Consider the following 13814-nt stretch of genomic DNA (forward strand, 5'->3'; position numbering starts at 1 on the left):
ATAAATAAGCAAATAGGTTTGTTACCTGCCCGGCTGTGATGGCTAAGGCTGTCACTGAAACACAAGAAAGAAAACAAAAGATCTCACCACAGCTCAGTCTGGAAATATTAAGACATTTTCTGTAATGCTAGAATCATGAACTCATATGATGTAGAGATGATTTGAAAAAGGCAGCTGTACTCACATAGACCCATTGTTCCACTCAGGATGAGGAACCTAAGATTGGACTGTGTCTTAAACAGAAGTGAGCATCAGCTGTTATTTCCTGGATAATGAAACTGAATGGGCGTCACTGGGTCTGTGAAGTAAATAAACTTCCTTTAGTCATCATAGAACAAGTGATTGTGAGGCTGGATCTCAGGGGATTTGACATATTTATTTATTTTATGTTTTTTATTATGTATTTCACATATGTGGGTTATTTCAAGGATTTTTCTTTCTATTTTAATCCTTATGTTAAATCAACTGCTTAAAATAAACACAAACAAAAAGGAGGTTATGATACGGAGCGTGTTTGAATGTTATTTGGGTCACTGAAAATGTGTCTGCATTATGTGTGCCCTTTCTTTGGGGTGTGGTATGTAACAGAAGAAAGACCGCAGGTACCAGTTAGTGTAGAATTTCCTCACATACTTGAGTCATACCTTGATTCTGGTTTAATCTTGTTAAGAAAAATAATGAGAAACAGAAATGGAAATAAAATGGGTGAGTATAAAAGGCTTATCACAGCAGACACAAGAGCAGAAGGTGAGAGGAGTTATAAAAACAACCAACGTCTGAGAAGCCCTGGACAGGAGATCCTATGAAATGGCAGCACTGGAGATCATGACAAGACACACGTTCAGGAAAGTTTATTATACTGCATTTAATCCCAGTCATTTTCAGAGAGAGATTAAACGTTGAAGACTGATTTATAACAAGTCCCCACACAAAAATAGATAAAGCACTAAAAGTGCCTCACTGACGAGCAAGAAGTGCAATAAATAATTGAGAAGTGATACATGCTGTATGGGCGTCGCACATATGACGAGTTAGGAGTGAGAACGTGTTGATCTGTAGGGAAGCAGGAGACTGTTGTTATAGAGTGGATTGAGGATTTTTATTCTTTATTTCTATTTTTCAGTTTTATTTTTCAAGACTTTGTGAATTGTCTTTTTTAAATAACTTGGCTTACCCTTTTTGGTTTGTTAATATTGGCAATAGTGTGGAGTACTATTGTTGGGTTCGAATATATTTATTATATAGGCCATCCAGTTAAGGTAAATGTCATGTTTTGAGTTGTTAGAATCTGATGAGCATTATTTTATTTCATTTTTTGTTCTTTTGTTTTTCTGTTTTCCCCCTGAGAGATAACCACCTTAACGGTGTGATGGCTGCAGTTACAGCCACACAGTGGTAATATCAGTGTAGAGGCTTACACACAACACTGCATTCACATTGGTCTTTCTTTAAATATAAGGTTTAATTTACAGGATAATAAATAATTGGTTTGGGTCTCAGTTAGGTTTTTGTGTGTTTTACCCCTTTTTTGTGGGCTGATCAGCCACTATTTAATTTTCCCCCTTTGTCTCGTTTAGTGAGGTCAGTTTGTTTGAGGTATCAGTATTGGTTGTTGTTAACTTTGAGTAGAGTTCTGTTAGTTTGACCTCTTTTATGGGCACAAGATTCAGATTTTTATGTTTGATTTAACCAACTATGTTGTTGAGTTAATTAAAAAAAAAAAAAACTTTTTTGGGACTGTACTGCGGTGGCCCTGAGAGGCCAAATGGACTGCAACTTAAGAAAACACCAGCAATAAGAAAAACCCTGCAAAAGCACACAAAACACAACGGCTATAGGAAAAACAAAACAGAAATAGGAAAAAACAGTTTTTCAAAAGCACAAGGGAAGTGTTTCTGGGGAGACAATAACCCGACGGACCACTTGCAGGAACCAAAATATGCTAAGAATTGCGCTGGGAGACACTTAAAAGAAGTGGAGGATCTATTGGTTTTGTGAGGAAAGAAAAGATGAGAGGTAAGTGTGTTAGCCTAACTATTAGCCTAAAAATCCGTCATCAGTATTATATGAATCGCGCCTACCATGTTTTGGGTTCTTGCAACTGGTCCGTCGGGTTATTGTCTCCCCAGAAACATCCCTTTTGTTTTTTCCTATTTCCGTTGTGTTTTGTGTGCTTTTGCAGCGTTTTTCTTACTGCTGGTTGCAGTCCGTTTGGCCTCTCAGGGCCACTGTACTTTATCCTGTGCCTGACTTTCTTTCAATGCTCGATCCATTGCTGGAGGTTTGCGTGCCTCAGTGACCCTAAGACCTGACCAACTTCGGTGTCGCACCTGAAGGCTAAGCGTCTGCTGATCTAGCTTAGGGTACAGTTATCTGGAGGGCCCCACCCAATCCCCAGCCTTTAAATGTTAAGTCACCAGTTTATCATTTCTGCAAAGAGATATTGCTGCTCAGTTGTAACAGATGTTTTTCAATTTTTTCAATTTTTGCTGCTTTAAGAGCCATGGGGAAACTAGCATTTTAATCCTTTTTTTTTCCAGTTTTATTGGAGAGAAGGCCGGCATTTCCTTAGGAGATGTCTTAGAATGAAACCATAACATTATAGGACATAGGAAAGTGAAAACATTTCGTTTTGGTGCAAACTCTTCCTCTAAGATTTGATTCGGATGTCGTATAATCTAATTAATGATATCGTCATTTCTTCTTCCAGAAAACATGCAGGGCTTGCAATCATTAAAATACTGAAACCATCATAACATTTTGACTTTGTAGTAACAAAAACATTTAATAAAGACACCTGCTTACCGGTTTCACTTGCATTTCAGCTACAACCAGCTGATTAGGCTGGCTGCTACATCCTCAGAGTGGCACTATTAAACAGGATACATCTCTAAATTAGAAAAAGATGATGATTGAGCGAGTATACAGTGACAGCAATAACCTAGCACAGCCGTTTTCATAAAGCTAAAAACTAAACTTCTCTTTTTAACAGGAAGTTGTTACTTTGGTGCCATTACATAGTTTTTTAAAAGTATGTCCTCATACGGAGTATAAGTATGGACAAAATAGTTTTATTTTATACTATCAAGCAATAAAGAGGTCGTTGTTTAACAAAAATAGTTTTAATTTTTTCATTAATCTCTTAGTCAGAACATGGCATATCATGTTTAGGTGGAAACTAGCGAGCTAATTTCCTGCTAACTTCTAACTCCTTTGAATTTAATAAATCTGTTTTCATGGATGCCTGAATGTTAAACTTAATTGTTACACCTGGTAAAGCAGCAACGCTGATCATTTTATTAAAGATGAAAGGATTTAGACAGTCTTTAACTCTCAGTGATGCCAGTGTTCTTTTGACTTCGGAATCTGAAGAGGACAGAGTTTTGGACCCAGATCACTCCGCAAGGCTCCTGACTACGGCAGCCGTAATGCTCCGGCAAGCCATCGAGCCGTTCGCCTTCATAGCTTACTTCATAGTCGTACTAAAACGTTTTTGACAGATTTCTGTGTGCCGTGTATTACATATAATCGATTCGAGGTCAGTAAGCACAACCAGAATTAATACATAAGGCGCACTGTAGATTTTTGAGAAAATTAAAGGATTTTAAGTGTGCCTTATAGTGTGTAAAATACGTTATACAGAAGAAAAGAATATATCACGATATATATAGTTACCGCACATGCTTCAAATTATACCTTGATATGGATTTTAGGCCATATCGCCCAGCCCTAATTTGGTGTTTATTTGCTGTTTTGTCAGTAGCGGCAGATTGCAAAAGACAGCTACCCAGGAATTTTCTGTGCTAAATAAATGACAATATTTTGGTGATTGTCTTGTTTAGATATCTGAAGAATTTCATCGGCTCACGAGCAAAGACCTCCTGGGGACCTTCACTGCATCCCTTGACAAATTTGTGCCTGGCCTGCTGAAACTGTACCGGTCTTAGAAGAAAGCTTTTTGTGAGGAGATGGAAGACCTCCTGGACAAACCTGATGAACAGGTAAGTGAAGTCCTCCTTTACCTGACATTTTTAGAAGAGAGTATGCTTTTATTAGAAGAGTTCTGATTTTGCACTGTGTGTAAGTACACCACGCTACTATACTAACTGAAATGCTTGTTTTCCACTGAATACTCTTTAGACATCCGACATTGTGTCCCACCGAAAGACAGCAGCACTGAGAGGCCTGCCCATTTTCCTCAGAGTGGATGCTACAGAGGTTTTCCTGAAGTGCTTAGTAAGTACAACAAAGTAATGCAAGAAAAACTAACTCCTGTGAGATGTTTTTAAAGGAGCAAATAATCCAATATGGAAATGTACACCACCTCAGTGCAGTCCAGATAATTTCATGTTGGGGATTGCAGTTGTCATAACTCTTGCTCCTTTTTTTCTGCTGAAGAGCAGCTGGGAATAGTTAGTGAGTGTTCAACAGCAGAAAATATTTTTGTACAAAACTCTCATTACAAGGTGTCATTAATTAAAGGAAAATGAGCTTTTTCTTCTTAAAACCTCCACGAGTCAAACTACCAGCAAGGAATAGAAGTTAAAAACTTTAGAAATGTATTTTGTCTTTAGTGTTTCTTAGCTTTCTATAATTCATATTGTACTTTTCTTCAGGACACTGACAGTGTTGAACAGTGCATCTGTTGCCATCCTCACCATCCTACAACATGATGATGCCGATACGTCTGTGCGAGTCTATGCAGTCGTGTTGGAAGGGGACATCGTGCTACATAACATCCCAGACCTCTCTACTGCCTTGGCACACCTCTTTGGCCTTCTGTGTGCCCTCAACATTGATGATCCAAAGCAGATGAGTTATACCTTTGAAGCAATTCAGGCCATCTTTTTTTGAGCTCAGTGGCTCTCGATGCTCACAGCGCACAAGGTCTCTGGAAACAAAGCTTTTGCTGTGACTGTTAATGGGGAAGCCAGACATGACTTTAACTTGTGTTCTTTAGCCCGTTCAAGTGCATTGTTGTTGAGTCATGGAAAAAAACAGTAGTTAAACCCCTTTCCCTCTATATAATCATTCACCTGTTACCAAGAGTTGCATATTTAGTGTTTGAACTGTTAAAATTAGGAATAAATGAAGCATCATAAGATTGTCTACTAACACCAGATTTTTTCCCCCCGGTAATGGAAATATATTATTCTTAAACTCCTGTAAAAGTCTTTGGGAGATTTTTTTTTTTTTTTAATTTCTGGTGTTTGGTCTCCATTGTCTTGAGTTTTTCTTCTTTCGGAATAGGCGATCTTTGAATATAGCAATGACCACTTCTTGGTGCGGCTGAGCTACTGCTAGCGCAATGATGACAAGATTAGGTGGAATATCCAGCGGCTTCTTAATGTCTTTGAAAATAATAAAAATAATAATAATAATAATAATAATAATGGATTGGATTTATATAGCGCTTTTCAAGGCACCCAAAGCGCTTTACAATGCCACTATTCATTCACTCTCCCATTCACACACTGGTGGAGGCAAGCTATGGTTGTAGCCACAGCTGCCCTGGGGCAAAAGACTTTCCCAAGACTTTTGATCCTGTTTTGTTTGATGTTAATAGTTTTTTCCTTAATTTGCGCCCACTGAGATATGAAGAGTCGCTGTTGCATCTCATCAGACGGCGGCACCTTTGCCTCTCTTGAGGCGCGTATAATCACAGCGTTTATGAGCTCTTTAACGAGCCGCTGTTGTTCCAACAGTCGAGGTTCCAGTCACGTCACCTGAAGGGGCAGTGGGCTCAGCCTCACCCACCTCACACTCCAGAGAGGAGTCGCTCTCTTTGGAGTCCTCGGTGGGCTCAGCCACTGGTCCACTTTTTGGCCCCTCTGCTACTTCTGAAACTGATTCCAGACCAGCTGACTGTGGATCCTCCTGATTCAGTTGCTGGGTGCACGAATGGGGGCAGCACGCACAGTGCTTCCGTTTCTCCCCGACTCCCTGTAAAATTGTCTCCCCTTGGTTGACACCACCCTCACAGTGCTTAATCATTGGCATGACTTCAGTTATGGTGATGTGAAACAACTCTGATGTAAACCTGCCTTGGCGTTTTCATCTGAGCACCCTGTTTTCAGTGCACGCCACTGGTCTTCTGTTATTTTCATAAAGAAGTCCCTAATTTTGGATTTTATAGTTTTCCTAGTTTCACTCAAACGATTCATGTCAAAGGAATCATTCTTTTTGGAGTCCTTGGTGGGCTCAGTCACTGGTCCACATCATGTAAAGCCAGAAAGCTTGAGTCCATTGAAGACACCACAAGCCCTGCCATTTTCAAGTCCAGTTCACTAACTAACAGAGGAGGGTTAAATCGCATATTTGTTACATTTGACATCTCAATAAACTGATCCATAAGGCCAGTAATGTTGTGGGGATGGAGCTGGACTCCCTTAAGGTGGTGTCGGAGAGGCGGATGTTGTCCAAGATAAAGACAGTGTTGGATAATCCCTCCCACCCACTCCATGACATGCTGGTCAGTCACAGGAGCACGTTCAGTGAGAGACTGAGATTACCAAAAAGCACCACTGAACGACACAGGAAATCATTCTTGCCTGTGGCCATCTCCCTCTACAACTCCTCCATCTAACACACTGTATACTGCAATAGCTACAGCCTTTTTGCAATGTATATGTGTATATATATTGTGCTATTTCTTACTTAGTGTATTGTTCTGTCTTTGTTACTGTTTGTACTGGAGCACTGTAACCAAAATAATTTCCCCAAAGGGATCAATAAAGTATTCTCATTCTGATTCTAAGTGAAACTAATAAATGTAAAAAAAATGCAGAGATGGAGGATAGAAACAGGAAAATTAAGACATGATTAAATAAAAGACTATTAACAAAGTACCACATATGTCAGGAGCTTGAGGGCGCAATTATACAGGAATAAAAGGGAATATAAGAACAGATATAGCTAAAAGATAAAGTACACAGATAAAAAATTGAGCCAAATATAAGATAGGGACACTAACCAGATGGAAAGCTAGGTTAAATAAGTGAGTTTTTAAACAGGATTTAAAAGATAAAATGGAGTCTGATGCATGGATAGCGATGGGAAAGTTGTTCCACAGGTTAGGTGCAACCAGGACAAAAGCACGGTCACCCCTAGATTTAAGTCTAGATCTAGGCTGAGCCAAGAGTAATTGGGCTGAAGACCTGAGGGCTGCCCAGGGACATATGGACTAAGGAGATCAACAAGATAGCTAAGGGCTAATTTATTTATAATTTTAAAGGTGAGCAACAATATTTTAAATTCAATATGATATTTTATGGGTAACCAATGCAAATCAGCAAGACCGGGGTTGATAGATGTCACATGATTTCATTGTTTGCATGGAGCTATATGCAGTTACGCAGTGGAAATGCACAGATGAGAACATAAATAGACTCAAAATGTCTTTTTCTGTCTCATTAACAAAGACTGATTAAAAGTTTAGGTTGCAAAACTAAAATTCAGAAAACAGTACAATATGATTAAATCTGATCTGTCTGAACAGCAAGGCTTAACACACATAGTTTAATAGTACAACGAAAAAAGTTATACAGAAAGAACATGTACAGTACCCACCTGGTGATTCAGGTTCAGGTCCCACACTTAGATTGTCCTGTATTTAAAACAAAGAAGGTAAAGATAAGGAAGAAAATAAAATGCACAGGTGTTCTTGTTTTACTGCATACACTTAAAATGGAAATTAATAATGTTAATAAAGGTAAATCAGTCTGCAAAAAAAGAAAAAGAAATCAACACAAAGACAGTGACCTGCAAGCACAAACTCATCATTTCTTTTTAATGTCAGCTTGTCCTTTAAAACCTCTCTAGATGGTGTGTTTATTGAAATGACAGATGAGTAAATGGGCATAAAAATGCATATCAGATGGACATGAGAACAGGACAAGAAAGTTTATTGTGTACCTTTCTTTAGTTTTAAAGGTCATGGTGGTTATATTTGCTTCATGTTTTGTTTACTTTTGCAAATAATCTGAATGACCCTCAGTACCTACAACTGACAGGTTACCAACATCAGGACCTTTGTTGAGTCATTAAACAATGAGCTAAAGCTAGAGGTGACTTCAGGCTTTCGTGCTGACTTAAACACACCTTTGCTGATTAGTAATCACAGACATCTACAATAGCTCTGTTCTAGGATGCCCTCTGGACCCAGTGGAGGTGGTGAGTGACAGCAGAATGGTGGCTATGCTGTCATCCCTGTTGGACAACATCTCCCACTGAGCAGCTCCTTCAGTGGCAGGCTGCGGCACCCACGATGTGGGACGGAGAGATTTCGCAGGTCTTTCCTCCCCACTGCTGTCAGACTCCACAACAAAGACTTCAACTGATCAAACACACACATCCACACATGTGCAATAGCAATAACACTAAGTGCAATACTCTTTCTGGCATTGTTGTATTATACTCATATTGTATATAGCATTCACATCAGTGTGAATGTGTATGAATGTTAGACAGTGAGCACTTAACAACTTAGAAAAAAACGTGCTTGTGTGATTGGGTGAATGAATTAGTTGTATAAAGCGCTTTGAGTGCTCAGAGTAGAAAAGCGCTATATAAGAACCAGTCCATTTACCATTTACATCAGCCAGGTTTGCAGTCACTATCTATGCAAATGAGAGATCACCTCTGAGGTTACTATACCACCGGCATCACTGGAGGCACAGACAGGTGGGGGTGGGGCTTAGTTAGTGTCTGTTTATTAGAGATTATTATTGAAGTGCTGCCTGTCGCAAAGCTATGTATTCCTCACTGAAGAGTCCTTTTGTTGCACAGGCTTTGAATAAAAATGTTCTGCAAGTCATAAAATACAAGTCAAAGAGTTAAAGGAAGGTAATGTTACAGCCTACCTTTGGCTTATTTGGGTGGCTTCAGCTTGGACTTTGTGCAGGTGCAGTGACTGCAGGCCCAAATATGTTGCTGGTTGGTCCACCTGGAGGTATGGGTCTCTGTGGTTGAGCAGCAGGCTCAGGTTCACCAGATATTCCACTACTCTTTCCACCTACAAAAGATTAACCAACATATCTTATAGTGACTCGATCTTCTAAAATAATACGGCAATGGTAGAAAATAAAATGTTAAAATTACGTGCCAAACCATGCTACCTTTGTAAATGTGAAGTACAAGCATACTTTAACAGCTATAATTAAGTGGCAAATCCTCCTACCTTTGTGAATATGAGCTAGAAGCATAATTTTACAGGTAGAATTCAGTGGCAAATCATCTTACCTTTGTTAATAAGATCTAAAAACATACTCTGACAGGTAAAGTTATGTGCCAAACCATGTTACCTTTGTGAATGTGACCTACAAGCATAAATGGTAAATGGCCTGTATTTGTATAGCGCTTTACTAGTCCCTAAGGACCCCAAAGCGCTTTACACAACCAGTCATCCACCCATTCACACACACATTCACACACTGGTGATGGCAAGCTACATTGTAGCCACAGCCACCCTGGGGCGCACTGACAGAGGCGGCCTACAAGCATACTCTGATGGGCAAAGTTAAGTTGCGAACCGTCATACCTACTTAAATTTGTCCTGGAATTACTCTGTGACAGCAGAAATGTGCATAAACTACTTACAGTAGGACGTTTTGCCAAAGTAGGACGTTTTGTCAGAACAGTTGTATTAAATCCTAATTAGGATTTAATCATTAACAGACAAAGCAGCGATTACATTCTTGCACTCTATGATACTGGCTCATGCTGTATTGCAAGTTGGTTACAAGTCACAAAGTGAAAGGAAGGTAATGTTACAGCCTACCTTTGGCTTATTTGGGTGGCTTTGGCTTGGACTTTGTGCAGGTGCAGTGACTGCAGGCCCAAGTATGTTGCTGGTTGGTCCACCTGGAGGTATGGGTCTCTGTGGTTGAGCAGCAGGCTCAGGTTCACCAAATATTCCACTACTCTTTCCACCTACAAAAGATTAACCAACATACCTCATAGTGACACTTACGTTCTGTATATTAACATTTACGGTTTTCACTACTCTTTCAATGTGTTTTTTAAAGCATAATTTCGAGTCTAGTAGCACTCCCAAATACTTAAATTCCTCAACATTAATTAGTTCTTGTGCACCCAAGTGAACTTTTACTGCAGCCACAGTTGTTTTAGGTTTACTAAAAAACAAGGATACGGTCTTTTTTACATTAAGGCACGAGTCATTCAGCCATTTTTGTAAATCATGTAATGCCAGTGAAAGCTGATGGGCTGCATCATCAGCAGGTTTGGCTTGTGTAAAAACTACTGTATCATCAACATACATATGAAGTGCCAGATCTTTATTGGATGACCACTTAATTTCAGAATTTAAGAAACAATCCATGTGACTGAGGCCTGATATCAGCTTGGCATCCTTTCATCTCTCTAGCCTTTCTGTTAATTATGCCTTACTAAAAAGGTTTACAACAGAAAGCACAATCTGTGATTAGACACTGAAACAGCTGTTTACTCCCCAGATGTTCCTGCGTTCTAAAAGAAATTCCATTATGATTTATGTGGATGTATTGTGCAGGTGGCGGGTGACCAAGACCACTACCAGTAAGATACAGATTTTAATCAACAAGTGCTTGCGACACATCCTCAACATCAGATGGCCTGAGAAGATTTCAAACACAGACCTGTGGAAGAGAACCAGCCAGAACCCGGTCGGTCGAGACATCAAGAAGAGAAAATGGGTCTGGATAGGCCACACACTTCGAAAACCACTCGACAACGTCGCAAGGCAAGCACTGGACTGGAACCCACAAGGGAAAAGGAAAGTGGGGAGACCCAAACAGACGTGGAGAAGATCTGTCGAGAGCGAAGTGAAGGCCGCCGGAATGAGGTGGACCCAGCTAAAGACAACAGCCCAGAACAGAGTCCGTTGGCGTGGTGTTGTTGCGGACCTATGCTCCCCCAGGAGTCAACAGGAAAATTGATTGTGCAGGTACTTTCTCTGCTTCGCCCTCTTTGCTTGCTTTATCTGAGAACATAATCTGTCTTCTTTTAACTTGAGGATTTGTGTAAATCTGGCATACAATCCAAGTGTTGTCTGCCCCAGATTGAGAGTTAAAGTTTGAGTCACTGACAGTAGTGCTTTTGTCTGAATTTGTCTGCTTGACTGATAATGGACAAGCTGTTTGAAAATATGATGTGAAATCACTTAATTAACCTGCTGGATTTGCTGGAAGTTAAAATATTTATACTACTCTGGCTAATGGGTTTGCACATCACTCTTAACTTATTAAGTGGCTATTAGTGAGGGTCATGATAATCAATTCAGTTGAGTAATGGGTTGATTAAGTCTATTTCAGCTTCACTGACGTCTGATTTGGATTTATCCAAATTCAAGTAATTTTCAGTCTGTTCAGCCTGTTTTTGTGTAGCACCAAGCAGTAGACCTAAACCTGGATGTGCTTCTGGGTTCTACCTCTAATGAAAACAGATGAGTGTAAATTGCAAACCATTGTTTGTAGTTTGCTTCCACCTACTGACTGAAAAAAGAACTGAAGCTGTAAAAAGCAAACAGACATTACAATAAGTCAGCATTCCTAATGATAGGCTTCATTTTTTTTCAGTTTCAGCTCATCAGACTGTTTTCCCTTTACTTTCTGATATAATAGCTTTTTAGTACTACTGATACACATATTGTTAATTAATTACTGCCATTTTCTTCCATTAGAGTAATTTTATATTTCTTGAGCTGTGTAACTGGAATTATTCAAACATAGAGGTCGTTTGGATTCACTGACACAGGAGCCATACGCCCTTTCTACAGTTTTTATGCTTCGTTAGCTCATTTTTGTCTCCATTGTTAATCCTCTCCTGTGCAAACAAAAGCCCAAAGCGACACTTGTCTGACTGAAAGAAGGTTCAAGAGAAGGACATTTGCGATCAACTCTTTTCCCATTTAATGTTATTCCAAGGAAGTGAGTTTCCTACAGGGTATGGAGGGTCCAATTTGAGGGAGTAACTTTCACTTTTCTTTTATTTAGTATGTGTTACTGATTCCAGTGTCACGCAGGGGAAAGTAGCATTCAGTGGTAGCTTCTTCTTCATTGTTTTAAATCCAAATATGACCCTTATTTGTGGCGCATGTTAACTTACAGTCAGCTCAGGAGTTAGTATCAATGATCTGGTTTTAAACTGAGTAAACACAGCCTCAGATCATCACATATTGCACTACATCTATGTTTATTTAGCAAAAGTTGAGCCAAAATGCAGAAGCAGTATGTGAAAAACTACACTCTTACTGTTTCCATTGGAATTAAAAGGGTAAGAAGCATTCATTTGCTGCTAATAATTTAATGCAAATGCTCCAAATTCACTTATCGTCAGCTAGTGTTGAACATGTCTATAAAATCAGAACGTTTTCCAGTTTGCTGGTCTGAAGCTTTATGATGTTTGTTCACACAACTCTAAAGAAGATAGACATCAGCGATGGCCTTGAAGGAGCAAATGCTGCTACACATCAATCTGGGGAGGGTTATAAGACCATTCCAAAAAACTTAAAGTCCATCATTCTACAGTAAGAGAGATTATTCACGAGTGGAAAACATTCAAGGCAGAAGCCAGTGTTCACATTAAATTACTCACCCCACGGTTGGTAGATACAATTCAATTCAATTCAATTCAATTTTATTTATATAGCGCCAAATCACAACAAAAGTCGCCTCAAGGCGCTTCATAGATACAGAGAAAAACCCAACAATCATATGACCCCCTATGAGCAAGCACTTTGGCGACAGTGGGAAGGAAAAACTCCCTTTTAACAGGAAGAAACCTCCGGCAGAACCAGGCTCAGGGAGGGGCGGCCATCTGCTGCGACCGGTTGGGGTGAGAGAAGGAAGACAGGATAAAAGACATGCTGTGGAAGAGAGACAGAGGTTAATAACAGATATGATTCAATGCAGAGAGGTCTATTAATACATAGTGAGTGAGAAAGGTGACTGGAAAGGAAAAACTCAATGCATCATGGGAATCCCCCGGCAGCCTACGTCTATTGCAGCATAACTAAGGGAGGATTCAGGGTCACCTGGTCCAGCCCTAACTATATGCTTTAGCAAAAAGGAAAGTTTTAAGCCTAATCTTAAAAGTAGAGATAGTTTCTGTCTCCCGAATCCAAACTGGAAGCTGGTTCCACAGAAGAGGGGCCTGAAAACTGAAGGCTCTGCCTCCCATTCTACTTTTAAATACTCTAGGAACAACAAGTAGGCCTGCAGAGCGAGAGCGAAGTGCTCTAATAGGGTGATATGGTACTACAAGGTCATTAAGATAAGATGGGGCCTGATTATTTAAGACCTTGTATGTGAGGAGCAGGATTTTGAATTCAATTCTGGACTTAACAGGAAGCCAATGAAGGGAAGCCAAAACAGGAGAAATATGCTCTCTCCTTCTAGTCCCTGTCAGTACTCTTGCTGCAGCATTTTGGATTAGCTGAAGGCTTTTCAGTGAGTTTTTTGGACATCCTGATAATAATGAATTACAGTAGTCCAGCCTGGAAGTAATAAATGCATGAACTAGTTTTTCAGCGTCACTCTGAGACAGGATATTTCTAATTTTAGAGATGTTGCGCAAATGGAAGAAAGCAGTCTTACATATTTGTTTAATATGTGCGTTGAAGGACATGTCCTGGTCAAAAATGACTCCAAGGTTCCTCACAGCGTTACTGGAGGCCAAGGTAATGCCATCCAGAGTATGAATCTGGTTAGATACCATATTTCTAAGATTTTCAGGGCCGAGTACAATAACCTCAGTTTTATCTGAATTAAGAAGCAGAAAGTTAGCGGCCATCCAGGTCTTTATGTCTTTAAGACATT

The 13814-nt window shown here is 39.7% G+C and overlaps 2 long non-coding RNA genes across 2 annotated transcripts; one reads left to right on the plus strand and one right to left on the minus strand.

Moving 5' to 3' along the window:
• Positions 1-27: 27 nt before the first annotated feature.
• On the minus strand, positions 28-3037 carry LOC146384328 (uncharacterized). The gene is made up of 3 exons (XR_014800854.1): positions 2806-3037; positions 185-298; positions 28-54 (listed from the first exon to the last, which is right to left on the minus strand). It is a non-coding gene; the product is annotated as an uncharacterized LOC146384328 (long non-coding RNA).
• On the plus strand, positions 1923-5333 carry LOC146384329 (uncharacterized). The gene is made up of 4 exons (XR_014800852.1): positions 1923-2016; positions 3843-4001; positions 4141-4236; positions 4617-5333. It is a non-coding gene; the product is annotated as an uncharacterized LOC146384329 (long non-coding RNA).
• Positions 5334-13814: the final 8481 nt, after the last annotated feature.

This window comes from Perissodus microlepis, chromosome 7 (genome assembly GCF_051167445.1).
Source record: "Perissodus microlepis isolate ML-2025 ecotype Zambia chromosome 7, ASM5116744v1, whole genome shotgun sequence".
Lineage (NCBI taxonomy): Eukaryota > Metazoa > Chordata > Actinopteri > Cichliformes > Cichlidae > Perissodus > Perissodus microlepis.